The following is a 24,935-nucleotide window of genomic DNA, read 5'->3' as shown; positions in this document are numbered from 1 at the left end:
GCAATCATCAAAAGAGGATCCATAAACGGAAAAATCATCCATGAATACCTCACAAATCTTTTCACAAAAGTCAGAGAATATAGACATCATGCATCTTTGAAAAGTAGCAGGTGCATTACATAAACCAAAAGGCATACGTCTATAAGCAAAAGTACTGAAAGGGCAAGTAAAAGTGGTCTTTTCTTGATCATCCGCTGACAAAAGTATTTGAGAAAAAATAGAGTAACCATTTAGAAAGCAAAAATGTGTATGTTTGGATAGTCTTTGTAGCATTTGATCAATAAAAGGTAAAGGGTAATGATCCTTTTTAGTAGCTTTATTTAATTTGCAGAAATCAATTACCATCCTATGACCTGTAATTATTCTTTGCGGGATCAATTCATCTTTATCATTAGGAACAACAGTAATACCTCCCTTCTTAGGGACACAATGGAAAGGACTTACCCACGTGCTATCAGCAACGGGATAAATTATACCTGCCTCTAGGAGCTTTAGTATTTCCTTTCTTACCACTTCCTTCATCTTAGGGTTTAACCGTCGTTGATGATCGATAACTGGTTTGGCGTCTTCTTCCAACTTAATTTTGTGTTGGCATAGAGTGGGACTAATGCCCTTAAGATCATCAAGAGAATACCCAATAGCAGCACAGTGCTTCTTAAGAGTTTTCAATAATCTTTCCTCTTCCTGCTCTGAAAGGTTAGCACTAATAATAACAGGATATATCTTATTTTCATCAAGATAAGAATATTTAAGATTATCAGGTAATGGTTTAAGTTCAAACACGGGATCACCCTTGGGTGATGGAAGATCCCCAAGGATTTCAACAGGTAAGTTGTGTTTCAAAATAGGACCCTGTTTAATGAATACTTCATATATTTCCCTTCTTTCATTCATGAACATATCATTTTCATGATCTAGCAAATATTTTTCTAAAGGATCAGTAGGAGGCACAACAATAGAAGCAAGACCAATAATTTCATCCTTACTAGACAGCTCTTTATCATGTGGTTGTCTATGAAATTTAGCAAAATTAAACTCATGAGTGATATCATCCAAGCCAATCGTGACAACATCTTTTTTGCAATCTATTCTAGCTTTAACAGTATTTAAGAAGGGTCTACCAAATATAATTGGACAAAACTTATCTTGTGGGGAACCAAGAACAAGAAAATCAGCAGGATATTTAGCTTTCCCACACAAGACTTCAACATCTCTAACAATCCCAATTGGTGAAATAGTATCTCTATTAGCTAGCTTAATTGTAACATCAATATCTTCTATCTCAGCAGGTGCAATGTCATGCATAATTTCTTGATATAAAGAGATAGGTATTGCATTACCACTAGAACCCATATCACATAAGCCATGATAACAATGATCTCCTATTTTAAGAGAAATAACAGGCATGCCTACAACGGGTCTGTGTTTCTTAGCATCAGGTTTGGCAATTCTAGCAGCTTCATCATAGAAATAAATAACATGCCCATCAATATTATCAGCCAAGAGATCTTTAACCACAACAACATTAGGTTCAACTTGAATTTTCTCAGGGGGTTTATATGTCTTAATATTGCTTTTATTGACCACATTTGAAGTTTTAGCATGATCCTTCATCCTAACAGGGAAAGGAGGTTTCTCAATATAAGTAGTAGGGACAATAGGATCATTATAAGTGATAGTATTTTCTTCAACTTTAATAGGTGCAACTACTTTTACTTTAGTGGGAGGATTATATTTAAACCACTTCTCCTTAGGGAGATCAACATGAGTAGCAAATGATTCACAGAAAGAAGCTACTATCTCAGAGTCAAGTCCATATTTAGTGCTAAATCCACGAAAAACATCGGTATCCATAAAAGATTTAACATAATCAAACTTAGGTGGCATACCTGACTCCTTACCATCGTCGGAATCCCAATCTTAAGTGTTGCATTTAATTCTTTCCAATAAATTCCACTTGGATTCAATAGTCTTCATCATAAAAGACCCATCACAAGAAGTATCAAGCATGGTGCGATTGTTGAGAGAAAGTCGAGCATAAATTTTTTGAATAATCATTTCTCTTGAGAGCTCATGATTGGGGCATGAATATAACATTGACTTAAGCCTCCCCCAAGCTTGAGCGATGCTTTCTCCTTCGCGAGGCCAAAAATTATATATGTAATTACGATCACGATGAACAAGATGCATAGGGTAGAACTTCTGGTGAAATTCCAACTTCAATCGTTTATAGTTCCAGGATCCCATATCATCACATTGCCTATACCATGTCAATGCGTCTCCCTTCAAAGATAAAGGGAAAACCTTCTTCTTGATAACATCCTCAGGCATACCTGCAAGCTTAAATAATCCACAAACTTCATCTACATTGATTAGGTACAAGTCAGGATGTAATGTTCCATCTCCTGTAAAAGGATTAGCTAGCAGTTTCTCTACCATACCCGAAGGAATTTCAAAGTAAACATTTAAGTAGGTTCAGTAGGTTGAGGAGCAACTCTTTGCTCTACTGGTCAGGGTGAAGATACCCCGAACAAGCCCCTCAAAGGATTAGTTTCCATAGTAACAAGTGACAGTAAATTTCAGCACACTATATAAATTTTCCTTACCAAGTTCCACTTACCAAAGGCGCTTCACTCCCCGGCAACGGCGCCAGAAAAGAGTCTTGATTACCCACAAGTGTAGGGGATCTATCGTAGTCCTTTTGATAATTAAGAGTGTCGAACCCAACGAGGAGCAGAAGGAAATGACAAGCAGTTTTCAGTAAGGTATTCTCTGCAAGCACTGAAATTGTAGGTAACATATAGTTTTGTGATAAGATAATTTGTAACGGGTAACAAGCAATGAAAGTAAATAAGGTGCAACAAGGTGGCCCAATCCTTTTAGTAGCAAAGGACAAGCCTGGACAAGTTCTTATATGAGAAAAGCGCTCCCGAGGACACATGGGAATTATCGTCAAGCTAGTTTTCATCACGCTCATATGATTCACGTTCGTTACTTTGATAATTTGATATGTGGGTGGACCGGTGCTTGGGTACTGCCCTTTCTTGGACAAGCATCCCACTTATGATTAACTCCTATTGCAAGCATCCGCAACGACAAAATAAGTATTAAGGTAAACCTAACCATAGCATGAAACATGTGGATCCAAATCAGCCCCTTACGAAGCAACGCATAAACTAGGGTTTAAGCTTCTGTCACTCTAGCAACCCATCATCTACTTATTACTTCCCAATGCCTTCCTCTAGGCCCAAACAATGGTGAAGTGTCATGTAGTTGACGTTCACATAACACCACTAGAGGAAAGACAACATACATCTCATCAAAATATCGAACGAATACCAAATTCACATGACTACTTATAGCAAGACTTCTCCCATGTCCTCAGGAACAAACATACTACTCACAAATCATATTCATGTTCATAATCAGAGGGGTATTAATATGCATTAAGGATCTGAACATATGATCTTCCACCAAATAAACCAACTAGCACCAACTACAAGGAGTAATCAACACTACTAGCAACCCACAGGTACCAATCTGTGGTTTTGGTACAAAGATTGGATACAAGAGATGAACTAGGGTTTGAGAGGAGATGGTGCTGGTGAAGATGTTGATGGAGATTGACCCCCTCCTGATGAGAGGATCATTGGTGATGATGATGGTGATGATTTCCCCCTCCCAGAGGGAAGTTTCCCCGGCAGAAAAGCTCCGCCGCAGCCCTAGATTGGTTCCGCCAAGGTTCCGCCTCGTGGTGGCAGAGTTTCGTCCCGTAAGCCTGTTTATGATTTTTTCTAGGGTAAAAGATCTCATATAGCAGAAAATGGGCACCGGAGGCCTGTCAGGGGGCCCACGAGGCAGGGGGCACGCCCTAGGGGGGTGGGCCCGACCCCCACCCTCGTGACCAGGGTGTGGGCCCCCTGACGCTGATTCCTTCGCCAGTATTTTTTTTAATTCCAAAAATGACTTTCGTGGAGTTTCAGGACTTTTGGAGCTGTGCAGAATAGGTCTCTAACATTTGCTCCTTTTCCAGCCCAGAATCCCAGCTGCTGGCATTCTCCCTCTTCATGTAAACCTTGTAAAATAAGAGAGAGTAGCCATAAGTATTGTGACATAACTGTAATAACAGTCCATAATGCAATAAATATTGATATAAAAGCATGATGCAAAATGGACGTATCAGTGGCTTTGCCACAAATACGATGTCAACTACATGATCATGCAAAGCAATATGACAATGATGGAGCGTGTCATAATAAACGGAACGGTGGAAATTTGCATGGCAATATATCTCGGAATGGCTACGAAAATGCCATAATAGGCAGGTATGGTGGCTGTTGAGGGAGTCCTGGATTAGGGGGTATCCGGACATCCGGACTATATACTTTGGCCGGACTGTTGGACTATGAAGATACAAGATTGAAGATTTCATCCCGTGTCCGGATGGGACTCTCCTTTGCGTGGAAGGCAAGCTTGGCTATTCAGATGTTAGATCTCCTTCTCTGTAACCGACTCTGTGTAACCCTAGCCCCCTCCAGTGGCTATATAAACAGGAGGGTTTAGTCCGTAGGACAAGAACAACAATCATAATCATAGGCTAGCTTCTAGGGTTTAGCCTCTACGATCTCGTGGTAGATCAACTCTTGTAATACTCATATCATCAAGATCAATCAAGAAGGAAGTAGGGTATTACCTCCATCTAGAGGGCCCGAACCTGGGTAAACATTGTGTCCCCAGCCTCCTGTTACCATTAGTCTTAGACGCACAGTTCGGGACCCCCTACCCAAGATCCGCCGGTTTTGACACCGACATTGGTGCTTTCATTGAGAGTTCCTCTGTGTCATCGCTGCAAGGTTTGATGGCTCCTTCAATCATCAACAACAATACGGTCCAGGGTGAGACTTTTCTCCCTGGACAAATCTTCGTCTTCGGCAGCTTCACACTGCGGGCCAACTCGCTTGGCCATCTGGAGCAGATCGACAGCTACACCCCTGGCCATTAGGTCAGGTTCGGAAATCTTAACTACACGGCCGACATCCGCAGAGACTTGATCTTCGACGGATTCAGGCTTGTGTTAGGAGCGCCGGACAGCCACGACGAGCATGACTTAGATCTGCCGTCGGACAGTGTTCAGGATATCGCACCTGCTGCAACTCCGGACTTAAATCTGGAGCAGATCGCGCAATCTGAGGACGGGTGGATGGACCCTGCCGCGGAGGCCGCACATTCATTGGCTTTGGAGCCGAACACAGACCCTGCCTCTAAGGAAATCTGTGTCACCGGACCCCCGGACTCGTCTCCAGCTTCAGGGTCCGAACCACGGGCATCCGTGCCCATCGAATCTGATTGGGCACCGAGCATGGAATTCACCGCCGCGGACATCTTCCAGCACTCACCCCTCGGAGACATGCTAAATTCATTAAGGCCTCTCTCTTTGTCAGGAGACTCTTGGTCGAATTATATCCGGCTCGAGTGGGAAGCGGATGACGAAGAAATCCGTTACCCACCCACCACCCACTTAATAGCCACTATCAATGATTTAACCACGTGCTCGACTTTGACCCCGAAGACATCGACGGTATGGACGGCGATGCAAGAGAAGAACAGGAACCACCGCCCACAAGGCGCTGGACAACCACCTCTTCATATGATATACATATGGTGGACACCCCGAAAGAAAACAATGGCGATGAGGCAACAGAGGATAACCCCTTAGGGAAGCAATCAAAGCATGGGCGTCATCGATGCCGCTCCAAGCCCCGCCATAGCAATATCAGCACAAGAGACAACAACAATCTAGATGGTGCCGAAGACGAATACAACCCCGATTAGCCTAACTTCGAGCAGGCCGAACAGGACGGGCAAGCTAGCCCAGACAAACAGGCAATGGACGGAGACTCGGAGGACGATAATTATATGCCTCTCTCCGAGGACGAGGTGAGCCCCGGCGTCGATGAACTTGTCGTGCCTGAGGATCCCGTCGAACAGGAGCGCTTCAAGTTCCGGCTTATAGCCACTGCAAGAAGCCTGAAGAAGAAGAAGCAGCAGCTCCAAGCTGATCAAGATCTGCTGACAGACAGATGGACTGAGGTCCTGGCAGCCGAGGAATACGGACTCGAATGCCCAACCAGAAGTCACCCAAAGCGCATGTTACTACCTCAACTCGAGGAGGAGGCACTAAAGCCCGAGCACCAGCCTGCACCCCACTGCCAACACACTACGACCAGGGGCTACATGCAAGAACTGCGAGACATACTAGTAAACAAAGCAGGACAACCAAGATCGATCTACGGACCGTGGGGGCGCGCCACAACACGCGACGATGACCGTCATGCCGGATATACTAACAACAAATCCGGTCGGGCCGAACACAGCAGACCAGACTTATTCGAACTGCATCGTGACCAGACTTATCCGAACACCCCCTCTTCTTCACTAAGGAAGTAGTGGATCATAAATTCCCAGAAGGGTTTAAACCCGTAAATATCGAATCATACGATGGCACAACAGACCTCGCGGTATGGATTGAAGATTTCCTTCTCTGCATTCACATGGCCCGCGGCGATGATCTACATGCCGTCAAATATCTCCCGCTTAAGCTCAAAGGACCTGGTCGACATTGGCTAAACAGCCTGCCGGCAAACTCTGTTGGCAGTTGGGAGAACCTAGAAGACGTGTTCCACGACAACTTCTAGTGCACTTACGTGCGACTACCGGACGCTGATGACCTAAGTCACATAATCCAACAACTCGGAGAGTCAGCCAAGAAATTCTGGACTTGGTTCCTAACTAAAAAGAGCCAAATCATCGACTGTCCGGATGCCGAAGCCCTAGCAGCCTTTAAGCATAATATCTGCGACGAATGGCTCGCTCGACACCTCGGCCAAGATAAGCCAAAGTCCATGGCAGCCCTCACGACAATCATGACCCGCTTTTGTGCGGGCGAAGATAGCTAGTTGGCTCGTAACAACAATACAGTAAACAATCCTGGCACATCAGAGGCCAGAGATGGCATCGACAAACCTCGACGCAATAAACATAAGCGTCTCAAGAACAATGATGACGCCCAAGATACGGCAGTCAATGCCGGATTCCGTGGCTCTCAATCCGGTCAGCGGAATAAGACACTTCAAAAGAGCAATTAGGGCCCATCCAGCCTGAACCGCATACTTGATCGCCCATGTCAAATTCACGGTACCCCAGGAATGGCATTCAATCATACCAATAGAGAATGCCGGGTCTTCAAACAAGCCGGCAGGTCAGTCGCTGAAAACAAGGAGAAGGGGTCTCCAAGCGACAAAGACAGCTAGGAGCCCAGATCATCAAACAATATAGGGCAAAAGAAATTTCTCCCGCAAACCAAAACGGTGAACATGATAAACACCACCCACACCCCCAAATGGGAACGGACGTGGACTCTTCGGGACGTCGACTCCACAAAGCGAGTCGCCCCACCGCATAAAATATGGCCGATCATCTTCGATCGTATAAACCATTCGGCAAATATCAACCAGGGCAATTCAGTCGCACGCATCCTCGACCCAATAGTTTGCGGGTTCCACCTCACACGAGCCCCTATGGGTGGAGGCAGCAGTCCAAACCTGCTGCACTAGGACATAGTGCGCCAGATAGGTATTGATCGCTCAAGGATCAGACCCACCAAAAACATCTTTTACAGGTGTCATACCAGGTGTGAAGGTCATTTGTATAGGCCCCATCACTCTGGAGGTAGTCTTCGGATCACCAAACAATCACCATACCAAAGGGCTAGTCTTCAACATTGTACCTTTATGCAGTAACTATTACGCACTACCGGGGTGAGCCGCGTTCAACGCGATATCACACTACGCCTATGGCAAGCTTACAATACAAGGCCCACACGACGTGATCACAATTATGGGCAAGGCCGAACTCGACCTCAGCGCCGAAGAGTATACCGCCACTTTAACGACAGAAGCAGCGAGTTGTGACTTTTAATCGAACCCTGATTCGACAGCCAAACTCCCGGACTCCGACAAAGGAATCCGAACTACTTCACGGCGTGATAGCTCGGCTTGACCAGGGCTCAATCAAACACTCCAGCATAAGTTGGGAAGGGCCACACCCCGCGGTTCAACCGCTCCGTCGCACACAAATGTCCCTACTGTTTTCTTTGCAGGTTCGCTTTTGCACAAAACAAGACTGGCAGCATGGGATCAGCTCGGACGCGCAAAGGGGGAATATTTTGACATTCCCCCCCAAAGATAATCCGGATATAATTCGGATTCGCACATAGCTCCCTTCCGCCTGGTCTAAGCAGGTAACGCCGTCATACCTCCTTTTCTTTATAAACATCAAATACAACATGTAGAGTTATATGACGCTTATCTGCTATCATTTCTCATTGACACCTTTCGTCATAACGGCATCCGTACATCGTGTCATGCCTTAATATGTCAGGGGCTTCATTATACCCACACTATGGCAACAAAGTCCGACCACCTTCTCGGTCGCTCGGCACCCCAAACTTATAGCATTATATGCATCAGCTTTGAATCATGTCTTGGGTCAATAGTTGGGTTTGCCAGGCTCCCATGTTTTGGTACCTTACATTCCGCTATATCGGCTAAGGTAGCGCTGGGAGAACTACTGCGATTGTGTCCCGGTTCTTCCGGACAAGCACCTCAGTAGAGAAAGCCGAAAAGTGACTGTCATGATAGGGCAAGAGCTGGTCAGTTGTTCGAGAGGTTGTAAAATCTTTAAGGATTTATTCCGCATAATGCTATAACCAATGCAGCATGCGACGGATCGATATTCCGATCAGGTGCTGATAGAGCCCCTCGTGCGGTCTTCCGAACACCAGGGGCTGCGCCTACCTTACTTAAACTCCTATGGCTAAGTGAGAGTGATAAAGCCATATAGTCTGATTGTCTCATTTGTTGTGCTGAGCACCTCCTTCAAGGACCCAAAAATGGGATCAAGAGTGTTCAGGTTTATCCCGAACACCCTAGTACTTTCTACATGGGGGCAGAAGCCGACGAGTGGCCAACTCTCAGGATTAATATATATATATATATATATATATATACACACACACACACACACACACACACACACACACACAGGAGGAAAAACTCTCACATAACAGGCAACAAATAATAAAAGTGACTTTGTTCCGCCTAACAAAGGACAACATGACTGTCTTCATTGAAATACAATGTCTTTGGTACATTGCTCTGCCACAAGGCGGGCTCCTTTCAGGACACTATCATAATATAATTCAGGCTTGCGGTGCTCCTTCCCCTCCGGCGGTCCCTCGGTCATCAGCTTTTCCGCATCAAGCTTCCCCCCCAGTGCACCTTCGCGCGGGCAAATGCCATCCGTGCACCTTCTATATAGACCGACCGCTTAATGACTTTGAGCCGAGGGCAAGCACTCACAATCCGCTTCACGAGCCCGAAGTAGCTGCTTGGAATTGGCTCGGCGGGCCATAGCCGGACAACTAAGTCATTCATGGCTAGTTCGGCCGCCCTGTGCAGTTCGATCAGCTGCTTCAGCTGATCGAAAAATAGCACCAGATAATTCGGCACCAAATACTACGACCAGAAGAGCTTTTCCGCAGTCTTCTTCTCCTCATCTCGATAGAAGTGAGCAGCGTCAGATATGCTGTGTGGCAGCTCCGCAAATGCCCCTGGAGAAATAAGAATTCAATTCGCCACCTTGAATTTCTCCTGTTACTACATAATAAACGCCTTGAATAAGAAAAAGCCTTACCAGCTGCAATCTTCCTCGCCTCCTGAATGTCCTTTAGAGCACCTTGGGCTTCCTCCCGAGCATCATTTGCAGCTTGGAGAGCTTGGGTGAGTTCAGATTATTTCCCTGATAGACTCTGCTCCAAAGTCTCGCTTTTCTTCACGGCCTCCTGGAGCTCTCGTTCAGCTTCAAGGACCCTGGCCTCGTGCTTCTCGCGAAGGGCCTGCTCCGGGGCTGCCTTCTTTTCAGCTTCAGCACAATACAAATACTTCCATCAGGCACGCCTACTCATTTGTGCTGCAATTAACAAGGTTTCGGCATAACTTGATTGTCCTCCAACTGCTTCTTCACTCGGCCAAGTTCTCCTTCGGCCCGCTCCAAACTCTGCTTCAGTCCGGATACTTCCATAGTATGAGAGGTGGCAGTCGCTACAGACGCCTGTTTATAAAGAAAGAGATATATGTCATTACGTGAGTCTCCTGTGAATGGAAATTTGATCCTCTGTCCGGTTCTTTCTTTCACCGGACAGCGTATCAGGGGCTACTATCCATACTATGACAATCTTCAAAAGCTCATAAAACATACCTCAATGCCCTTTATAAGGCTGATGCATGATTCATTCAGTCCACTCTCAGCGGATCGAATCTTCTCAATCACCACACCCATAAGGGCGCGATGTTCGTCGATGATGGAAGCACTCTTTAGCATCGTTGATAAGCTGCCCTACACCTCTGGTTGGGCAGAGGTGGTTGGTGGAGCAGGCTCGCCCCCTCCAGTAAAGGGGGGCTGCCTGCCTGATCCTCAAACCTCAAAGGTTTTCGGGGCTGTGTCTGGCTTTGGGCCAAATTCAATATCACCCCCGCCGTCGACGCTCATGGGAGCCGTCACTCCCGTGTATCCGGCCCCTAAGGTATGCCCTCCCTGGTCTGGGTGCTTCTTAAACGACACCTCGGTGTCATGCCCAGGCTTCGGGGGAGGGGCCTTCGGAGGTGTCTCACTCTCTAGGGCACCTGAGCTCAACGAGTCCTCCGACGAGGACTGTTCGGTGCGAGACCTCGCCTGGCTGCAAAAAGTGTGGCGAAAATTAAAATATTATGCCTTAATGATCCTGGATGCATAGGCGTGTTCGGATTTCGTGTACTCACGAGTTTACCAGGGGCTGGGCCCTAGGATCCCACTCTGGGCTGCTATCGGTAGCCGTGGTGGACGCCTCTTGAAGGGGGGGTCTTTCCCCTCTTAGGCAATTCGGCCTCCAATGATGAGGATGCCGTCCTTTTTTCCCTCCCCCCTTGGGGGACTCGTCTTCTTCCTCATCATCGTCTTCGGAGGAAGGATGGGCGTTGGAGTCTTCGGATTTTGTGTCCGAAGCACCGCGGCGACGGAGGCCGCTCTTGGTCTCCTTGGCCTACTTGAAGGCCTCTTTCTTCGGCGCCTTGTAAGGCGCTGGGACCAGCATCTTTGTCAGAAGTGGTCCTGCCGGTTCTTCTGGCAGCGGGGCCGGACAATGTATCCGCCCTGCCTTCTTCTTCCATCCCTGGGACAATTGTGGAAAGCATGATAGAGCGTCCTCATCGGGATATGCCAACTAAACATGGATGGACAAAACATAGCGATGACTTACTGAACTTGCGGGGCGGAACAGTTGATGCCCACGGTCCTCGGCAGAGTCCCGCCACGGTTTGCCAGACTTGAAGAGCACCTTCCAGATATCCTCGTGCGAGGAACCGTAGAGCTCCTGCAGGGTCTGGTGCTCGGCCGGGTCGTACTCCCACAAATTACAGGTCCGGTGTTGGCAAGGAAGAACCAGGCGAACTAACATCACCTGGACTACACTGACGAGCTTGATGTCCTTGTCTACCATACCCTTGACGCGCATTTGGAGCACCGACAGTTCATCAGATGAGAACCAGTTTAGGCCCTTCTTGGGCCAGGACGTGAGCCGCAGGGGGGCTCCGGATCTGAATTCGGGAGCAGCGGCCCACTTTTTGCCGCGCGGCTCAGTGATGTAGAACCCCTGCTGCTGCCACTCCTTGACGGAATCATTGAAGGTGCTTGTAGGCCATGTGACCTTGGGCATCTTGCTCACCATGGCGCCTCCGCACTCAGCATGCTCGCCGTTCACCACCTTGGGCTTCATGTTGAAGATCTTCAGCCATAAGCTGAAGTGCGGCGAAATACGGAGAAAGGCCTCACACGCGACAATAAATGTCGAGATGTTCAGGAAAGAGTTAGGGGATAGATCATGAAAATCAATCCCGTAATAAAACATGATGCCGCGAACAAATGGGTGAAGGGGAAACCCAAGCCCGTGGACAAAATGAGGGAGGAACACAACCCTCTATTGGGACTCCGGAGTAGGGACGATCTGTCCAACCGTTGGAAGACGGTGGCCAATTTTCTTGGCCAGGTACCCGGCCTCCCGAAGCTTTTTTATATCCTTCTCCTGGATGGTAGAGACCATCCATTTGCCTCCTACTCCGGATCTGGACATTTTCAGAGAACCTCTTTTGGTGGAGAAGACGAACGCTTGGGCACTAGGGGCTCGAGCGAAAGGTAAGGGACGAGCAGAAGGAGAAGGCGTGGGTAAAGGAGAAGGGGCCTTATCTCTTTATAAAGGCAATGGGACTTTGTGCCTCCCCGCTTGCCTGGTAGAACCTGCTCGTTCCCCACTCACCGCGATTGGCGGTACGGTTGGGTTACACACACCCGTATTGATGAGAGTCTCGTGATAAGGGGACACGATCTTGCCTCGACAGGACATGCCAAGGAAACCGCCTCACAATATGTGTGGTGGCTGATTGAGAAGGAAACGGTTCGAATAATGACCGGGCCGTGGTGTGATGTCACGCTGTGTAAAGTTGTTAGCAGATTTGATTCGTGGAATATTGTTCTCTCTACGGTGGTATGTGGAATTTATTTTGCAGAGCGGGACACGATCCTTGTGTTCGAAATTTGCCTTGGAGTATTTGGAGATGGAACCCGCCTTGCAATGTCGAAGACAAACTGCACGCCGGACTCATCGTCATTGAAGCCTAGTTCAGGGGCTACTGAGGGAGTCCTGGATTAGGGGGTATCCGGACAGCCGGACTATATACTTTGGCCGGACTGTTGGACTATGAAGATACAATATTGAAGACTTCGTCCCATGTCCGAATGAGACTCTCCTTTGCGTGGAAGGCAAGCTTGGCTATTCAGATGTTAGATCTCCTTCTCTATAATCGACTCTGTGTAACCCTAGCCCCCTCTGGTGTCTATATAAACCGGAAGGCTTAGTTCGTAGGACAAGAACAACAATCATAATCATAGGCTAGCTTCTAGGGTTTAGCCTCTATGATCTCGTGGTAGATCAACTCTTGTAATACTCATATCATCAAGATCAATCAAGCAGGAAGTAGGGTATTACCTCCATCGAGAGGGCCTGAACTTGGGTAAACATCGTGTCCCCAGCCTCCTGTTACCATTAGCCTTAGACGCATAGTTCGGGACCCCCTACCCGAGATCCGCCGGTTTTGACACCGACAGCTGTTTTGAGGAAGATATAAGGAGGTTTATATGTGACAGAGCATATCATATCACGGGGTTTGGATGCACCAATGAAGTTTGCACCAACTCTCAAGGTGAGAAAGGGCAATGCACGGTACCGAAGAGGCTAGCAATGATGGAAAGGTGAGAGTGCGTATAATACATGGACTCAACATTACTCATAAAGAACTCACAAACTTATTGCAAAAATCTACAAGTCATCAAAACCAAGCACTACACGCATGCTCCTAGGGGAAGGGTTGGTAGGAGTTAACCATCGCGCAATCCCAACCTCCACATAAAGAATGAAAATCAAAAAAATACATCATGATTCAAATTTGTTACACAACGGTTACCATACGTGCATGATACGGGACTTGCAATCTCCAACACAAGTATTTCTCAAATTCACAATTACTCAACTAGCATGACTCTAATATCACCATCCTCATGTCTCAAAACAATCATAAAGAATAAAACTTCTCATAGTATTCAATGCACTTTATATGAAAGTTTTTATTATATCCTTCTTGGATGCCCATCATATTAGGACTAATTTTATAACCAAAGCAAATTACCATGCTGTTTAAGACTCTCAAAATAATATAATTGAAGCATGAGAGTTCATCTATTTCTTCAAAATAAAACCACCATCATGCTTTAAAAGGATATAAGTGAAGCACTAGAGCAAATAACAAACTACTCCAAAAGATATAACTGAAGATCAATGAGTAGTTGAATAATTATGCAACTATGTGAAGACTCTATAATATTTAATAATTTCAGATCTTGGGATATTATTCAAACAACAGGCAAAACAAAATAAAACAAAATGACGCTCCAAGCAAAACACATATCATGTGGTGAATAAAAATATAGCTCCAAGTAAAGTTACCGATGAATGAAGACGAAAGAGGGGATGCCTTCTGGGGCATCCCCAAGCTTAGGCTCTTGGTTGTCCTTGAATATTACCTTCGGGTGCCTTGGGCATCCCCAAGCTTAGGCTCTTGCCACTCCTTATTCCATAGTCCATCGAATCTTTACCCAAAACTTGAAAACTTCCCAACATAAAACTCAACAGAAAACTCGTAAGCTCCGTTAGTATAAGAAAATAAATCACCACTTAGGTACTGTTGTGAACTCATTATAAATTCATATTGTTGTAATATCTATTTTATTCCAACTTCTCTATGGTTCATACCCTCCGATGCTACTCATAGATTCATCAAAATAAGCAAACAACACATAGAAAACAGAATCTGTCAAAAACAGAACAGTCTGTAGTAATATGTATCATTCAAATACTTCTGTAACACCAAAAATTCTGAAATAAATTGGTGGACCTGAGGAATTTGTCTATTAATCATCTGCAAAAAGAATCAACCTAAAATCACTCTCCAATAAAACATGGTAGCTAATCTCGTGAGCACTAAAGTTTCTGTTTTTAACAGCAAGATCACAAAGACTTCACCCAAGTCTTCCCAAAGGTTCTACTTGGCACAAACACTAATTAAAACATAAAACCACATCTAACCAGAGGCTAGATTAATTATTTATTACTAAGCAGAAACAAAAGCAAAGAACAAAAATAAAATTTGGTTGCCTCCCAACAAGCGCTAACGTTTAACGCCCCTAGCTAGGCATGATGGTTTCAATGATGCTCACATAAAAGATAAGAATTAAAACATAAAGAGAGCATCATGAAGAATATAACTAGCATATTTAAGTCTAACCAACTTCCTATGCATAGGGATTTTGTGAGCAAACAACTTATGGGAACAATAATCAACTAGCATAGGAAGGCAAAACAAGCATAACTTCAAAACTTTAAGCACATAGAGAGGAAACTTGATACTATTGCAATTCCTACAAGCATATATTCCTCCCTCATAATAATTTTCAGTAGCATCATGAATTAATTCAACAATATAACCAGCACATAAAGCATTCTTTTCATGATCTACTTGCATAGAAATTTTACTACTCTCCATATAAGCAAATTTATTCTCATCAATAGTAGTGGGAGCAAACTCAAAAAATAACTATCATGTGAAGCATAATCCAATTGAAAATTAGAATCAAGATGACAAGTTTCATGGTTATCTTCATTCTTTATGGCATACATGCCATCAAAATAATCATCATAAATAGGAGGCATGCTTTCATCATAATAAATTTGCTCATCAAAACTTGGGGGACAAAAAATATCATCTTCAAACATAGCTTCCACAAGCTTGTAGCTTTGCATATCATTAGCATCATGGGTATTCAAAGAATTCATACTAACAACATTGCAATCATTCTCATCATTCAAAGATTTAGTGCCAAACATTCTAATGCATTCTTCTTCTAGCACTTGAGCACAATTTTCCTTCCCATCATTTTCACGAAAGACATTAAAAAGATGAAGCATATGAGGAACCCTCAATTCCATTTTTTGTAGTTTTATTTTATAGACTAAACTAGTGATAAAACAAGAAATTAAAAGGTTCGATTCCAAGATCCAAAGATATACCTTCAAGCACTCACCTCCTTGGCAACGGCGCCAGAAAAGAGCTTGATGTCTACTACACAACCTTCTTTTTGTAGACGTTGTTGGGCCTCCAAGTGCAGAGGTTTGTAGGACAGTAGCAAATTTCCCTCAAGTTGATGCCCTAAGGTTTATCAATCCGTGGGAGGCGTAGGATGAAGATGGTTTCTCTCAAACAACCCTGCAACCAAATAACAAAGAGTCTCTTGTGTCCCCAACACACCCAATACAATGGTAAATTGTATAGGTGCACTAGTTCGGAGAAGAGATGGTGATACAAGTGCAATATGGATGGTAGATATATGTTTTTGTAATCTGAAAATATAAAAACAGCAAGGTAACTAATGATAAAAGTGGGCGTAAACGGTCTTGCAATGCTAGGAAACAAGGCCTAAGGTTCATACATTCACTAGTGCAAGTTCTCTCAACAATAATAACATAACTGGATCATATAACTATCCCTCAACATGCAACAAAGAGTCACTCCAAAGTCACTAATAGCGGAGAACAAACGAAGAGATTATTGTAGGGTACAAAACCACCTCAAAGTTATCCTTTCTGATTGATCTATTCAAGAGTCCGTAGTAAAATAACACGAAGCTATTCTTTCCGTTCGATCTATCATAGAGTTCGTACTAGAATAACACCTTAAGACAGAAACCAACCAAAACCCTAATGTCACCTAGGTACTCCAATGTCACCTCAAGTATCCGTGGGCATGATTATATGATATGCATCACACAATCTCAGATTCATCTATTCAACCAACACAAAGTACTTCAAAGAGTGCCCCAAAGTTTCTACCAAAGAGTCAAGACGAAAATGTGTGCCAACCCCTATGCATAAGTTCACAAGGTCACTAAACCCGCAAGTTGATCACGAAAACGTACATCAAGTAGGTCACATGAATATCCCATTGTCACCACAGATAAGCCCATGCAAGACATACATCAAGTGTTCTCAAATCCTTAAAGACTCAATCCGATAAATTAACTTCCAAGGAAAAACTCAATCCATTACAAGAGAGTAGAGGGGGAGAAACATCATAAGATCCAACTATAATAGCAAAGCTCGCGATACATCAAGATTGTGCCAAATCAAGAACAAGAGAGAGAGAGAGAGAGAGAGAGAGATCAAACACATAGCTACTTGTACATACCCTCAGCCCCGAGGGTGAACTACTCCCTCCTCGTCATGGAGGGCGCCGGGATGATGAAGATGGCCACTGGTGAGGGACCCCCCCTCCGGCAGGGTGCCGGAACAGGGTCCCGATTGGTTTTTGGTGGCTACAGAGGCTTGCGGCGGTGGAACTCCCAATCTATTATGCTCCTAGATGTTTTCGGGATATATGGATATATAGAGGAGAAGAAGTAGGTCGATGGAGCTGCGAGGGGCCCACGAGGGTGGGGGCGTGCCCAGGGGGCAGGCGTGCCTCCCTGCCTCGTGGTCTCCTTGCTTCTTTCTTGACGTCCACTCCAAGTCCTCTAGATCACGTTTGTTCCAGAAATAACTCTCCCGAAGGTTTCATTCTGTTTGGAGTCCGTTTGATATTCCTTTTCTGCGAAACACTGCAATAGGCAAAAAAACAGCAATTTGCACTGGGCCTTCGGTTAATAGGTTAGTCCCAAAAATAATATAAAAGTGTATAATGAAGCCCATTAAACATCCAAAACAGATAATATAATAGCATGGAACAATCAAAAATTATAGATACATTGGATACGTATCATCCTCCAGCACGAGCACGTCAGATCGTGACAAGCCACCGCCGCCACAAGCAACTGCCCGCAGCCCGTCGTCGTCGACCACACCCAGCCCCGCCGTCGCGTGCCACCCCACACGCATGCCGGGATGCCACCAACCATCCGCGAGCTCCACCTGCACCAAATCCGCAGCCCAGGACCCCGCAGCCGTCATGCGGCCCGCCATCGCACTCGATGTCGTCGCCTGCGGCATCGTCCGCTCTTGCCACCACGTCGCCGGCCCCGCGAGAGCACGGCGTCCCCTTCTAGCAGACATACCCGCACCGGCCCAGCGCTGGAACAAAGAGGGAGAGAAACATGTCGCCGCCGATGCCACCAGGCTTTGCCTGGCGGTGCTTGCCGGCGGCGGCGGGGGAGGGGGAGGGGTGGAGGGGAGGGAGGAGTCGGCGTCTAGGGTCTCGGTCGCCCGCAGGGACGACACGAGAGGAGCCGGGGGGTAGGGTTACACCTTCTCCCAAGGGTATTGGAGAGAAAATAAAAGGATGGATTTAAGAGAAGAGAGAGATAAGTACACTGTCACATTTCCACCATGTAGGATAGAATTGCAGGGTCCACTAGCTGTATTTGGAGATGTATAGATAGTATATAGCAGAAATGAGAATGAAGTGGTCCAGCACACATCTTGACGTGCGCATTATCTTGATGTTTTTCAAGAAAGTAGCAAGAAATCCACCATCCAATGCGCACGTCTCCCAACTCCCGTCTTTTTCATCAGATAATGCTGAGATTTGACAACCTTGCCAACTACCATCTCCCAACTCCTGTGTCGTCCTTCCCGCGGGCGACCCGGGAGGGCGCCGCCACCGCCTAGGGGTTCCCTTCCCTGCTCCCATTCCCCTCGCTTCCGCTCACGGGCGCCACCAGGCAAAGCCCTCATGGCGTTGGCAGCGGCGGGGCTGCTCGTCACATGTTCTGCGAGGTGGGATGCGGGGCTCCTGTTGGGGAACGTAGCAATAATTCAAAATTTTCCTACATCTCACCAAGATCAATCTAGGAGATACTAGCAACGAGATAGAGAGAGAGAGAGAGAGAGAGCATCTTCATACCCTTGAAGATCAAGCGTTACAAGAATGCGGTTGATGGAGTCATACTCGCGGCGATTCAAATCGCGGAAGATCCGATCTAGCACCGAATGGACGGTGCCTCCGCGTTCAACACACGTACAACCCGGGGACGTCTCCTCCTTCTTGATCCATCAAGGGGAGAGGAGAAGTTGAGGGACAACTCCGACAGCATGACAGCGTGGTGTTGGTGGAGCTCATGGTTCTCCAGCAGGGCTTTGCCAAGCAGAATGGAGGAGGAAGAGATGTATGAGGAGGGAGCGGTTGCGCCAAGGGAAGGGTGTGGCTGCCCTTCCACCCCCTCACTATATATTGGAGGAAGGGGAGAGGGGGTCGGCCCCTCTAGATCCCATCTAGAGGAGGGGGCGGCGGCCAAGGGAAATGCTAGATGGGTTTGGGTGCCCCCACCCCCTAGGAAACTCCCCCCCCCCAAGCCGGGAGGGGTGGCTGCCCTAGGGGAGGCGCCCCAACCTCTCCAGATTATGTGAGATGGGGTGGGAGGGGCGTTCATCCCCTTAGTGGGCTGATGTGCCCCCTCCCCTTGGCCCATAAGGCCCCCCAACGCTGGTCGGGGCCTCCAAAACCCCTTTCGGACATGCTGGTCGTCACCCGGTACCCCCGGAACAATTCCGGACTCCAATACCCTTCGTCCAATATACTGATCTTCACCTCCGGACCATTCCAGAGTTCCTCGTCACGTCCACTCATCCGGGACTCCGAACAACCTTCAGTAACCACATACTATTTCCCATAACAACTCTAGTGTCACCGAACCTTAAGTGTGTAGACCCTACGGGTTCGGGAGTCATGCAGACATGACCGAGACAGCTCTCTGACCAATAACCAATAGCAGGATCTGGATACCCATGTTGGCTCCCACATGTTCCACGATGATCTCATTGGATGAACCACGATGTCGGGGATTCAATCAATCCCGTATACAATTCCCTTTGTCCATCGGTATGTTACTTTCCCGAGATTCGATCGTCGGTATCCCTATACCTTGTTCAATTTCATTATCGGCAAGTCTCTTTACTCGTTCCATAATGCATGATCCCGTGGCTAACTCATTAGTCACATTGAGCTCATTATGATGATGCATTACCGAGTGGGCCTAGAGATACCTCTCCGTCATATGGAGTGACAAATCCCAGTCTCGATTTGTGCCAACCTAACAGACACTTTCGGAGATACCTGTAGTGCACCTTCATAGCCACCCAGTTACATTGTGACGTTTGATACACCCAAAGCATTCCTACGTATCCGGGAGTTGCACAATCTCATGGTCTAAGGAAATGATACTTGACATTAGAAAAGCTCTAGCAAACGAACTACGCGGTCTTGTGCTATGCTTAGGATTGGGTCTTGTCCATCACATCATTCTCCTAATGATGTGATCCCATTATCAATGACATCTAATGTCCATGGTCAGGAAACCATAACCATCTATTGATCAACGAGCTAGTCAACTAGAGGCTCACTAGGGACATGTTGTGGTCTATGTATTCACACATGTATTACGGTTTCCAGTTAATACAATTATAGCATGAACAATAGACAATTATCATGAACAAGGAAATACAATAATAACCATTTTATTATTGCCTCTAGGGCATATTTCCAACAGTCTCCCACTTGCACTAGAGTCAATAATCTAGTTCACATCACTGTGTGATTGTAATGAATCCAACACCCATGGGGTTTGATCATTTCTCACTTGTGAGAGAGGTTATTAGTCAACGGGTATGAACCTTTCAGATCCGTGTGTGTTTTACAAATCTCTATGTCATCTTGTAGATGCAGCTACCACGCGCTATTTGGAGCTATTCCAAACAACTGTTCTACTATATGAATCCGGTTTACTACTCATAGTCATCCAGATTAGTATGAAAGTTTGCATCGACATAACACTTTACGACGAACTCTTTTACCACCTCCATAATCGAGAAAAAATCCTTAGTCCACTAAGGATAACTTTGACTATTGTCTAGTGATCCATTCCTGGATCACTCTTGTACCCCTTGACTAACTGATGGCAAGGCACACTTCAGGTGCGGTACACAACATAGCATACTGTAGAGCCTACATCTAAGACATAGGGGACGACCTTCGTCCTTTCTCTCCCTTCTGCCGTGGTCAGGTCCTGAGTCTTACTCAATACTCACACCTTATAACACAGCCGAGAACTCCTTCTTTGCCGATCTATTTTGAACTCCTTCAAAATCTTGTCACAGTGCGTATTCATTTGAAAGTACTATCAAGCGATTTTGATCTATACTTATAGATCTTGATGCTCAATGTTCAAGTAGCTTAATCCAGGTTTTCATTTGAAAACACCTTTCAAATAACCCTATATGCTTTCCAGAAATTCTACATCATTTCCGATCAACAATATGTCAACAACATATACTCATAAGAAATTCTATAGTGCTCCCACTCACTTCTTTGGAAATACAAGTTTCTCATAAGCTTTGTATAAATCCAAAATTCTTTGATCATCTCATCAAAGCGTATATTCCAACTCCGAGATGCTTACTCCAGTCCTTAGAAGGATTGCTGGATTTTTGCATACTTGTCAGCATCTTTTAGGATTGACAAAACCTTCTGGTTGTATCACATACAACCTTTCCTCAAGAAAATCAATGAGGAAACAATGTTTTGTCATCCTATCTGCAAGATTTCATAAATAATGCAGTAACTGCTAATATAGTTCCAACAGAATCTTAGCATCGCTACGAGTGAGAAAATCTCATCGTAGTCAACTCCTTAAACTTGTCAGAAAACATATTAGCGACAAGTCGAGCTTTCTTAATGGTGACACTTACCATCATTGCCTGTCCTACTTTTAAAATCCGTCTGTACCCAACAGCCTTACGACCATTAAGTAGTTCTTCCAAAGTCTATACTTTGTTTTCATACATGGATCCTCCCTTGGATTTTATGGCCTCAAGCCATTTGTCAGAATCCGGGCCCACCATTGCTTCTCCATAGCTCGTAGGTTCATTGTTGTCTAGCAACATGACCTCCAAGACAGGATTATTGTACCACTCTGAAGTAGTACGTGTCCTTGTCGACCTACGAGGTTTGGTAGTGACTTGATCCGAAGCTTCATGATCACTATCATCAACTTCCACTTCAACTGGTGTAGGCGCCATAGGAACAACTTCATGTGTCCTGCTACACACTGGTTGAAGTGATGGTTCAATAACCTCATCAAGTCTCCACCATCATCCCACTCAATTCTTTCAAGAGAAAATTTTCCTCGAGAAAGGACCCATTTCTAAAAACAATAACTTTTGCTTCCGGACCTGAGATAGGAGGTATACCCAACTATATTTGGTGTCCTATGAAGATGCATTTATCCGTTTTGGGTTCGAGCTTATCAGGATGAAACTTTTCACATAAGCATCACAGCCCCAAACTTTCAAGAAACAACAACTTAGGTTTCTCTAAACCATAGTTCATACGGTGTCATCTCAACGGAATTACGTGGTGCCCTATTTAAAGTGAATGTGGTTGCCTGATACGTCTCCAATGTATATATAATTTTTGATTGTTCCATGCTATCATATTACCCGTTTTGAATGTTTATGGGCTTTACTATACACTTCTATATCATTTTTGGGACTAACCTACTAACCGGAGGCCCAGCCCGAATTGCTGTTTTTTTCGCCTATTTCAGTGTTTCGAAGAAAAGGAATATCAAACGGAGTCCAACCGGGATGAAACCTTCGGGAGCGATCTTTTTGGAACAAATGCCAACCTGGAGACTTGGAGTGGACGTCAAGCAACAAACAAGGCGACCATGAGGGTGCCCGTTGCGCCCCCTGGGGGTGGCCGCGCCCCCCACCCTCGTGGGCCGCTTGATCGTCCACCAACATACTTCTTCCTCCTACATATACTCTCGTACCCTGAAAACATCAAAAGCGACCACCAAAACCTAATTCCACCGCCGCAACCTTCTGTATCCGCGAGATCCCATCTTGGAGCCATCATTGGTGCTCCGCCGGAGGGGGAATCCACCATGGAGGTCCTCTACATCATCTCCAAGGCCTCTTTGATGAGTTGTGAGTAGCTTACCACAGGCCTTCGGGTCCATAGTTATTAGCTAGATGGCTTCTTCTCTCTCTTTGAATCTCAATACAGAGTTCTCCTTGATCTTCTTGGAGATCTATTCGATGTAACTCTTTTTGCAGTGTGTTTGTCGAGATCCGATGAATTGTGGGTTTATGATCAAGTTTATCTATGAGAAAATTTTGAATCTCCTCTGAATTCTTTTATGTGTGATTAATTTATCTTTGCAAGTCTCTTCAAATTATCAGTTTGGTTTGGCCTACTAGATTGATCTTTCTTGCAATGGGAGAAGTGCTTAGCTTTGGGTTCAATCTTGCGGTGTCCTTTCCCAGTGACAGCAGGGGCAGCAAGGCACGTATTGTATTGTTGCCATCGAGGATAAAAATATGGGGTTAATATCATATTGCATGAGTTTATCCCTCTACATCATGTCATCTTTCTTAATGCGTTACTCTGTTCTTCATGAACTTAATACTCTAGATGCAGGCAGGAGTCGGTCGATGTGTGGAGTAATAGTAGTAGATGCAGGCAGGAGTCGGTCTACTTATTATGGACGTGATGCCTATATACCATGCCTAGATAATATCATAGCTATGCGCTTTTCTATCAATTTCTCGACAGTAATTTGTTCACCCACCGTAACACTTATGCTATCTTGACAGAAGCCACTAGTGAAACCTATGGCCCCAAGTCTATCTTTTATCATATAAGCTTTCAATCTACTTTTATTTGCATATTTTACTTTCCAGTCTATATCATAAAAATACAAAAAATATTTATCTTATCATATTATCTCTATCAGATCTCACTTTCGCAAGTGGCCGTGAAGGGATTGACAACCCCTTTATCGCGTTGGTTGCGAGGTTCTTTTTTGTATGTGTAGGTGCGTGGGACTTTTGAGGAGCCTCCTACTGGATTGATACCTTGGTTCTCAAAAACTAAGGGAAATACTTACACTACTGTGCTGCATCACCCTTTCCTCTTCAAGGAAAACCAATGCAAGCTCAAGATGTAGCAAGAAGGATTTCTGGCGCCGTTGCCGGGGAGGTCTTTGCTCAAGTCAAGACATACCAAGTACCCATCACAAACTCATCTCCCTTGCATTACATTATTTTCCATTTCCCTCTCGTTTTCCTCTCCCCCACTTCACCCTTGCCGTTTTATTCGCCCTCTCTTTCGCAATCTCCTCTTTCTTTCACTTGCCTTTTTGTGTGTGCTCGTGTGTTAGATCGTTTATTTCCTCGTCATGGCTAGTCCTCCTATCATCGTTAGTACTCCCGATCATGAAGTTCTTAATTTTAAACAAAGGGAGGGAGAAAATCTAAAAGATTCTTGGCATAGAATTTGCAATGCTCAAAATAGATCTACTAGGAAGCAATCCACTCCTGTTCTTCTTCGCAATTTCTATGTAGGCATTACCACTTGGAACAGATATATTCTTGATACCATTACTGGAGGGAATTTTTTGGGTAGCCATACTTTTGATGCTTATAATACCATGTTAGATTTGTTTGGTCTACCACCTCTTTTGGTCAATGGAACTGTTTTAACTTTAGAACATGTGATGCAAAGGCTTGTAATTATAGAAAATAAAGTTGCCACTGTTGAGTTAATTGAAAATTTGGATAAAAAGATTCACAACCAAATTAACCAATATGGAACTAAGGTTGGAACTACTCTGAAAACTTTTAAAGAAAAGGAACCTATAGTTAATGAAAGAATAGAACAAGATTCTACAAGAATCGGTAAACTTGAGGATATAATTACTAACTTATGGTCTGCCTTTTCATCCATGAAAAATACTCCAACTCCTCCTATTAAATTTGGCAAATTAATGTACGTTCCTAAAAATAAGGGTGAATCTTCTAGTAAGGAAAATGCGGATCTCAAATCCATAAGTGTTCACCCCAGTTTTTCCACTATCATTAAGGAACCTTTTGCTACAAGTGAATTTCTTCATTTCTTGCCTAAAGGTTTAATCATTACTAAAAATAAAGAAATTTAAAAGTACTCTATTAAATAATTGAGTCCTAAAGATGGTAATACTTAGATCTATCCTCGCTTTTATGCCTAGCTAGGGGCGTTAAACGATAGCGCTTGTTGGGAGGCAACCCAATTTTATTTTTGTTTCTTGCTTTTTATTTATGTTTAGTAATAAATATTTCATCTAGCTTCTGTTTAGATGTGTTTTCATGTTTTAGTTAGTGTTTGTTCCAAGTAAAACATATAGGATAACCTATGGTAATAGTTAAT

Source organism: Triticum aestivum, chromosome 5B (genome assembly GCF_018294505.1).
Source record: "Triticum aestivum cultivar Chinese Spring chromosome 5B, IWGSC CS RefSeq v2.1, whole genome shotgun sequence".
NCBI lineage: Eukaryota > Viridiplantae > Streptophyta > Magnoliopsida > Poales > Poaceae > Triticum > Triticum aestivum.
The sequence above is the reverse complement of the archived record's forward strand: the minus strand, read 5'-3'. Positions refer to the sequence as shown.